The sequence below is a fragment of the Ixodes scapularis genome, unplaced genomic scaffold, assembly GCF_016920785.2.
Source record: "Ixodes scapularis isolate PalLabHiFi unplaced genomic scaffold, ASM1692078v2 PGA_scaffold5__190_contigs__length_132052651, whole genome shotgun sequence".
NCBI classification, from domain to species: domain Eukaryota; kingdom Metazoa; phylum Arthropoda; class Arachnida; order Ixodida; family Ixodidae; genus Ixodes; species Ixodes scapularis.
Window position 1 is genome coordinate 37,111,856 of NW_024609880.1, and position 9,785 is coordinate 37,121,640.

Genomic DNA, 9,785 nt, shown 5'->3' on the forward strand with positions numbered 1-9,785 from the left:
ATTATATGAAAGCTTGGTAACTTACTCGGGTGGACGAAGATCAGATTTCTGTCATTTCACATCATTCATGCTATCTGATTAATTAATTTGAAGTTTTTTTGAGTGTCCAAATTGTGAAAATATTTTGAACTTTTCCATGGTATATACTGGTAGTTTATTGGCTGGATATTAAAACTGAATGTGTGACAAATGTTAGAAAGAAGGTCCTGTCGGTGCCCATGCAAACGACACCGCTATTTTAGAACCCCATAAATTGCCGGAGCAGTATAGAAAGAGAGAACAGTGCAATTTATTAGAAACGAAAGAAGGGGTCCACCGTGCACATCGGTACTGGTTTGGTGATTGGATGAGTCAATTCAGGGACGTTCAGTGCTTGTATGAAGGCTTCCTAGAGGCAGTTTCATTCACATAATGTGATCCTTCCAAGAAAAAAACGAGTAAACTGACCTTGTAGTATTTTTCTTCGTTGTTGAAGGCACAATTAAATTCATTCCAGAGCTCAGTTTAGTTGGTTAAATTATTCATATCCTTTTCATTAAAAGTCTCTATATAGCAGCACGTGTCGGTATCATTCTATGAAGTCTTTTCGTAGTCGATAGCGTGGCACCTCAAGAGGACCCCGTTGAGCAAAATGACTGATCTTGTTGAGGTGAATGAAGTGCCTCATGAACGAAGGCAACAGTGAGAGTGAGAGACGCACCCACTCACGAATGTTTAAGTCCTCACAAAGGAAAATGTGTCTAACGAATTTAGCAACGTTTCTATTAGAGCCCCGTCTGTCTTCACTGACGTACTCAGCAACTCTGGGCATTTCCGTGCCCAGCGCCAGTGCTCACCATTAATAAAACGCAGTCTTAAAATGTTTGAGTCGTGTATTCGCTCTGTGCAGGATTATCTCTCTAGAAATTATTAACTATACGAGAAGGGCGCGAACTTCTGTCGCGATGAACAAAGAAGGTAGTGCTCCTCGGCCAGACTAGCAACTCTAGCGCGACTAACATCACCGACATAAAAAAAAGCTAGCTTTTTAGCAACCTAGTTTTTTCAAAAAGGTTGTTTACGTTAAAACATAGAAAACACAATCAGCAGGCCGTGTTTGGCTCGCCTCCGAGCAGCGGTTGCTGTTGTTAGCTTGGAGAGACTATGCTGAGCTGTCGATGAGAAAGCTGTCGTAAAATTTCCAAAAATATTTATTTATTATTGGTGCAGTTGGTTCTGTAATTGTTTACTCAGACTTCTTTTCGAGCGTGTTCTAAGAGCCATGTTAACAGGTAAAAAGAAAACTATAAAGTTATACTTCTCTTATTTGTTTGCAGCACAGTCAACAAGCTGCAAAGAGCAGCATGAACAAAATGAACCGGAAAAGATGTCCAGCCACCAGCAAGCTGACGACTGCGCCACTTCACCATGCTGTGCCACGACGCCAAGCTGTGCCACGACGCCAAGCCACATCGCTGATGCACCAGATGAGCCTCCGAGATTTCGCTCAACGCTTTCCACCAACCAGAACCAAATGTCTGACGACGACCCGTCGCTGCCAATGCCGACTAACGACCTGGACAAGGAAGCCAGGCAAGCACGGGGTCCTTTTCAGCCTCATCTGGGCAGCTATGCCCAAACAGAAACGAATAATCGAAAGCGCAGCTTTTGTGAACACTGGTTTGCAAAGTTCAGCTGGCTTGAATACAGTCCAGCAAAAGATGCAGCCTTTTGCTTTTGTTGTCGGGCATTTCCGCCGGGCAGTGGTATATCCAAAGCACATTTAGACCCATCCTTTGTTTCAACTGGGTTTCCAACTTGGAAGAAAGCGATAGAAAGGTTTAATCAGCATGAAAAGTCTCAGGGCCATCTTAGCAGTGTTGTGTCATGGAATTGCTCCAAAGCAAACAGATCGATTGCTTCAATGCTGGATGAAAGCTTTGAACGACAAGCGTCTCAAGTTGAAGAAAAACGAATACAAAATCGTGAGGTGCTAAAGCGCCTTACTGACATCGTTGTTCTTCTCTCAAAGGGAGGAAGGCCATTCAGAGGGCACAGTGAAAATAAGGAAAGCGCAGAGCAAGGTCTATATTTAGAGATAGTTAATATCTTAAAGAAGTACGACCCCGTTTTGCGGGGCCACTTAGAGTCAGGCCCAAAAAACGCCTCCTACATCAGCAACAGAATACAAAATGACATCCTAGAGTCACTGCATGCAGCCATTTTTTCTTCGATTGTCCACCGCATAGAAGGTAAAACAGTCTCGCTCATGTGCGACGAAACAAGTGACTGCAGTCATCATGAACAACTCTCCGTTGTTATTAGGTACTTCTGCGAAATTAAAAACAGGCCAGTGGAGGTCTTCCTTACTCTCGACAGGCTTAAAAATTTAGACAGCGACTCTGTGTTTTCCACATTGCAAGCAGTTCTCATCACCATCAATGTTTCCTGGAATTCTGTGAGTTCCGTCTGCTTTGACGGGGCTTCTACTATGTCAGGGCACGTTGCTGGCGTTCAAGCAAAGTGCAAAGAGCAGAACAACAAGCTCGTCTACGTTCACTGCTATGCCCACAGCTTAAACCTGGTGCTTGTCGATGCATGCTTGTCTTGAGCAGAAAACAGAATGATGTTTGATTTCTTTGGTGTTGTGCAACTTGCGTACAACTTTATTGAAAACAGTGTTGTGCGCCATGCTGTTTTTGAGCGAATTTTCCAAACTGTCGGCACACAGCTGAAAACTTTGAAGTCTTTGTCTACAACCAGATGGGCATGTCGTGCTGAAGCAGTAAAGGTCAGTTCGCTGTGAGAGCTACAGCGAACTGTCGAGTGCAGTAAGAACGATTGTGGACTCCACAAAGCACCCGGAGACGAAAGCAAAAGGCAAGGGACTCCTTTCCCAGGTGATGAGCTTTGACTTTGTCTGCAGCATGGAAATAGCTCACCCTATTCTACAGCTTATTTTGAAGGTTAGCCGAGCTCTTCAGGACCCTAAAATTAACCTTACCACTGCACTCAATGAAGTCAGGCATCTGCAAAAAGCGCTGCGAGAGATGAGGCAAGATGGGACAGTCTTTAAAAAGATGTTTGCGGAAGCTTCTTCGATCTGCGAGATGAATGAAATCAAGATTCCCGAAGTTCGAAGAAGAAAGGTATCGAAGCGATTTGACCAAAACTGGGCGAATGAATGTTTCTATGCGACAAAAGAGGAGGAATTTTGTGTCGGTGTTTTCTTTCCGATGCTTGACTCCTGTGTTCGAGGGATCGAGGAAAGGTTCACACAAGAAACTTTTGAGCTTGTGTGTGCTGTCCAGAACCTTTTGGGCCTCTCTGCGAGCGACGAACAAATATCTCTTATTTGTAGCTTTTTGAGGTAGATCCCGACAGCTTGGGTGCTGAAATGCAACTCCTGAAGTCCCGAACCAGCGACGAAAAAACAAACAGCATGACCGCCTATGACTGGCTGAATTCACTCAAAGAAAATGGGTTGGACAAGTCAGTATTCAAGGACTTTTCTCGCGCTCTTCGACTTTTTTTCCACGATTCCTGTAACCAGTTGCTCGTGCGAAAGGACATTTTCGAAGCTCGCACATGTAAAGACCAAGTTAAGATCCATGATGTCGCAGGAACGGCTTCGTTGGCTGATGCTGCCCTTTGTGGAGCAGGACCTAGCAACATCCATCAGTTTTGATAATATCTTAAAGCATTTTACGACTGAAACGCGCAAACTTTTGTTATGAATGTGTTTTAATTTCGCAGGATATGCTATCGCATTAACCTACAACGTCACATAATTCTACTTTATCCTTAATTGGTTGACAGCCGGCGGAAGAGGGTGCTTTACAGCCGATTCCGTCCGAACTAAGGTTCGCCTCTCACACCAATAGTATTTTTGCACAGCTCAGCTTGAATAGTACTTTTGTATAGTGTAGTTAATTTTACTGTGTGTTACTGTTTTCATTTGCACCAGCCCTGTTGTTGTGTTGTGTTAAATTTTTTTTTTAGAGTCTACCGTTTGTGAATTGAAATTGTGTATCGTCTGAGCCCTCGTGCGATTCATTTTCTTTCTGTGTTTTGTGATGGCGCTTGTGCCCTACGAGTGCAAGCTGTGGTTTCTTTATCGTGGGGGTCTCCACTTTTGTTTGGCAATAAATCGTTTTTGTTGTTAGAAAAGTTATCTCATCAAAGCGCATGTAAGCCCACTTTCACGCAGAGCACTCGCAAATCCAATTACTGCGGTCTACGAGGATATGGATACGATGACACGTAACAGTGGCAAGTATGACGTTTTGTGGCATTACGTCATGTTCGGTGTCACAGCTCAGATTTAATTTTTAGGTTCAAACATATTTCAAGCCTTATCATTCTCCGGGCTCCATTCGTAAACCGCAATAATTAGACTTCCAAGTAATCTGCGGGAAAGTAAACTGAAGGGTAGTTTTATAGTGACACTGAAGTAAACTTGGAAGTCATATTTCGTGGTTAAAATATGGTGTTCTAGTGCACTCCTACTAGGGTACACTAGAACACCTTACCCCTACGGCGTAAGGGTCTCGGTGAGACGGGGGTGGGGGGGGGGGGGGGGGGGGGCGCTGCAGTGAATTTGGCCCCCCCTATAGGAGGACCCTGTGCACGCCTATGATCTTGCAGTATGCTTTGCATGTTATATTTCTCAATTTAGAAATGATTAAGTCTTGATATATTGATTGGAACATGTCATAGCATCAGTAAACCTAGGTGCAAGGGGACAGAGAGGAGATAAAAAAAAAAGAGGAACAACACACACACCATCCCGTTCAGTGTTGTCACTCTTTTTTTTGTGTCTTCTCCTTTCGGTCTTCCTGCGCCTAAGATTTAGTAATGTTTGAAATTCACGGTCTTGCCTGTGCCGTGATATGTTACAATGTCTGCTATGTTACAAGTCAAGAGAGATGCTTAAATAGTTGCCATAGCACCCTATTTATAATGGCATGCAATAGCGGTTTGGATGTGTATGGGGGGGGGGGGGGGGTATGTTGCCATGACGAAAATTGTATAAATTATAGGAGGCATGTTGTCTCTAAAATGTTGTGTTTATAAACTTTACTATAACTTACCTGATGAAGCATAAAATGCCCCAAGTTAACTTCTTTGCCTTCCTTTCTGCACTTCCTTCTTCCTTCTAATGCAGCAGTAGTCACTACTAACCATTCATGTTTTTAACTTTCCGTGACGCATAACACATCATTTCGACGCATTTCTACTACCCGCCATTGTGATAGGCAAAATATTTGCCTTACTTTTTTATCTCTGCCATTGCATGTGCCTTAAAATGATGAGCATGTGCTCATATCGCAATAGGTGTCCACCCCCACTTTTGAACATTTAAAAAGTGATTAAGAACATATCAAGCACCCAGGCCAGTGAACTTCTGAATGTATTGAATGAAACAAGGCGCTCCTCCGCATCAACCACATTTCCCAGTGCGCTGCTGCAGAGCGGTGAAGCTTTCCATGCTCACTCCGGTAAGAAGCAATGAAGCTTCACATGAGAGTGCCAGCACAAAGCTGGCTGGATGCAAGCGGTGCAACTGCTTTAAGAAAATAGGGGTCCCACCAGACTACAACACTGCTCCTGCACCGTTCTGACTTTCAGCGCTGGAACCTGCAAAGTGCCTATCCCATATTTTTTACAGTTATCTCCAACCATTTGATGAGCGCTTACTCAATATTTTACAGCCAACCATTTGATGAGCGCTTACTCAATATTTTACAGCACATAGCTTCTAGTAGGAATGCAAGTTTCTTTGTCTTAAACACCAGCTGGTGGAGTACCTGCAAAACTCTTGAAAACCCATTGACAAACTTGGGGATTATGATTCTAACCCATTGTTCATAAAGCGATTGTGGTAAGATTTGTTTGTTATACCAAGAGCACAATAACACTGATCTTGGGAAGCTGCTTTTAACCACATTTTGATATCATACATGCATAACATGCCATTTACGGCAAAATTAACAGGACACCTGAGCATGGTAAGTTATCTTGAGTATTTATCATTCTTCTGTTCTTTTTGGGATGAGTTTTGAGTGGAATCCCCTTGCTTGAATGGGAACAATATAAGGCTTAAAATTTCACTGTTAATTATTTTTCAGTAATTTTTAATACATTTTAAATAAACTTTTTATTACTAATGAAAGACACAGGACTTGTTTATACTAACACTTCTTTTTACTGTAGGCTGCAAGTCTGCAAGCAAATATCAAAACTTGCCAATTTTAAATTAAGGAGTGCACAAATCATTCTTCTCTAAGAAGCTTAAAGGCTTTACTGAAGATTGGAACTCGGATAACTGACACTGCCTCACACTCTTTATAATAAAATGTCATTCTTTTGCTTTAACATTTGTGGTACACTGTTTCCCCTCTAATGTGTGGTACACGCCTTAATGCTTTCTGTAACTCTAATGGGATGTCTGGATCACCAAGTGGAGAAAGGTAATGTACTCCAAAATTTATGAAGGGGAAATAGGCTCTCAGAATTTATTGTTAAAAGTTTGCCGTTTGTCACCAGATTTAAAAAAAAAAAAAAAAAAGTGTGCACAAGAAGTTGCGTTTATAATGGTAGAAGAGTGGCGTAGTAATTCCGTAAACACAATAATTAGGAGGTGCATCCACCAAGGACACGCTGTCCATATAATTGAGCATCCAAAACAACAATGTTATTCTTCTATGTATCATCATTGGTGCAATTTCCTGCACTCTTTCCAGTGCGCCATTTGACCGTTAACCAACAAAGTTGCTCTGCTCTCTCTGAAAGCATATTTTATACCTTTTGTGAGTGACTCTCGAAATAAATTTGCATACTGGTAGCTGTGTGTGTTTCTTTTTATGTACCACCACATTATAATTCGTTGGGAGTAGTTTATAATAGACTCCGTGACTAATGAAAGAGAAGTTTAGGCACACTAAGATGTGATTCTCGGTATAGTGGGCATACCTCTGTAATGCAGATTTTTTTTTTGTTAAAGCCAGGAGTGCAAGTTTTATGGAGGTGCTAATAAAACATTTGGCACGATGCATGTGTTGCTGAAAAATTATTGGCCCATTCACCTCGTTTGGACAGAAGGTAAATAAAAAATAATCACACTGACGCACTGCCAGTACATCGAAGCAAAAGTTCTGCAGCAGGTGAGTAAGGCACAGGCACAAAAAAGGTACGTGGACACAAAGCTTTGTGCACATGCCTGTGTGCCCAAACATAACTTTACATTTTAGCTCCGATATGGAAGGATTTATGCTCCGCTCATATAGAAAGGTACTTCGCCAATTGTCTTTTTACTTGATTGCAAACAATGAGCTACTATAGCCTTTTTTTAGAAAAAATCTTAAGGGTGCAGGCGAGCTGGTGAATATTAACCATGTTGAATTAACCCGAGACTGGGGTAGAGAAGAAACATCAAAACTTAGAAGGGACAGAAAATAGACAGGACGACGTCTCAAACTCAGCTAACTCGTTTATTTAATCCACCTCCTTATATAGTCTCAATCTCTAGGTCATCTCCACCAACACGAAAGGACGAAGTCTATACAGATCAAGCGCCACAGCCTTCATCACACAATGCAAGAATGTTGACAACGTTTACAGGTCGACGCGATAAGGCAACATCCATCCACCCTCAAACTTGAAGAGAAGTATGAACTGTGTATAGAATAGTAGTAGTGGAAGAGATCCTTTTGTTCAAGTTTGAGGGTGGATGGATGTTGCCTTATCGCGTTGACCTGTAAACGTTGTCAACGTTCTTGCATTGTGCGATGAAGGCTGTGGCGCTTGATCTGTATAGATTTCATCCTTTTGTGTTGGTGGAGATGATTTTGAGATTGAGACTATATAAGGAGGTGGACTAAATAAATAAGTTACGCGAGTTTGAGACGTCGTCCTGTCTATTTGCTGTCCCTTCTACGTTTTGATGTTTCTTCTCTACCCGTCTCAGGTTAATTAAACATAGCCTTTTTTTGCTTCTTTGCCACATATCTTCCTGTTTTTGAAGTTATGGTTAAGAGTAGGACTGGAATACGAAGTTTCAGTCCCAAACTCTCTACTCTGAGAAATTTGGAGATCGCTTGTGAAAATTGCAACAGTACCAAAAAGCCAGATTGAGTGCTGTAGCTCGTAGAGCCTGGGATGGTACTCATTTGACCGCATAGGCAACTGCAGACAAGAAATACACCCAACTAAATGTGATGGGACTGTTTTTATTACAGCAACAAAATGAAATACATTTTCCAGTGCTCGCTTCACCTATAAGTATCTCTTGCTGTAATTAAACTTGTAACCAATCCAGTGCAAACACACTATGACAGCCACCTGGTCCGGGCCTTCGGCCTACATGCTCTACCCCCGTCTCTCGTGAGCAGAAGAAATGACATTTCAAATTAACTGATGTCGCCCAGATGAAGTAGTGGTTCGAAAATATTTACTGACACTCAGCTTCCTCTATGCACTGGTCCAAATGAGAGTTGTCTTTGTCCTAAACGATCGAGTGACTTTATATGACGCGAATTTGGTGTAAAAGGCAACCTCCACTGGACAAAACCGCAACACCCGGGGAGCTTCATCTCGATCTAGCTTCTTTACTGCCGGTGTGGTAGCGGAGTCTGCTAAGCATACTTCCGGGGCAGAAATTATTAAAGTGGTAGAGAAATTTCAATCAAACAAGCCGCTTGTGTGGCTCAGAGGTGTAGCTTCTTTTCCGGCGCCGCTCATCGGGGCTCTGATCGATGCATCAACCACTTCGGTCCACGACGAACACTCGAGCAGCGCAGGTGGGCACAAAAGCGAGGTGCTCGCCCTCGCAGGATAGCATGATACCGCTAGCTTCCGCCGGTTGCGAGTTGCTTTTCACTACGCACTCCGACACCGGGCGAGATGTACTACAGTCCACTCTGGTGCAGAATATAAGTTCTGGTACATGCAGCTTGTAAGCAAGGCGCTGCACAGAGCCGTTAGGTGTCAGCGGAAATCCCGATGCCTTCTCTCTTCGATTAGGTTGGCGCTCACTCACCTGTTATTGACAAAAAAGGAAGTCTAATTTCCACGGAAGAGAGACTACCGTCTCGATTATGGGAACGTTTTTATCAGTTTCTTCGTAGCCTCAGTCACGCCGCACTCAATCGGCGATCACCGTTGCTCTGTCGCCGGTTGTGTCACCGACCGCTACCGGCTAAACCGACTGAACCCAGACTGAACGCTTCACTTACACGCCTTCAATGTCGTTTTCAATGTTGTGACGTAACGGTTTGCTGATTGGTGCAAATGGCTTACAAAAAGTTCAAGCTATAACCGCTTGGGGAAAAATTGGCACTGGCGGCGGCCCTTGCGCCTCCCAATGGCCCAACTCTCCCAATATACGGCTCTGCGTGTATGCTAGGCGCGCGCAGCTGGCGCAGGGATTTGCGTGCGGCAAGGCGCGTAGCGGCGAGTTCACGCCCGCTCTTATCTGTTCTTCAGCGCTCGTGTGAATTTATTTCAACCGTTCCTGCATGCCCGTCCGTCAGGTGACACGTGGAGACTATGGACATTGCCCCGTCAACCTCCAGCGTAAAGAAAAAGCAGCGAGCGAAGCACTGCTTCATTCCAGGATGCACGACAGGCTACAGGTCTGAAAAAGAAAAACACACGTTGTTCGCCGACCCACAGGACCCAGTTCTCTTCTCTCACTGGGACAGGAACCTTCCGAGGGGAGACAGGCATCTTCAGGAAAACTCCGGGGTGTGCGCACTGTGGTGTTGGAGTATGTAGGGATTGCTTGGATTGAGGACTGCAGCGTG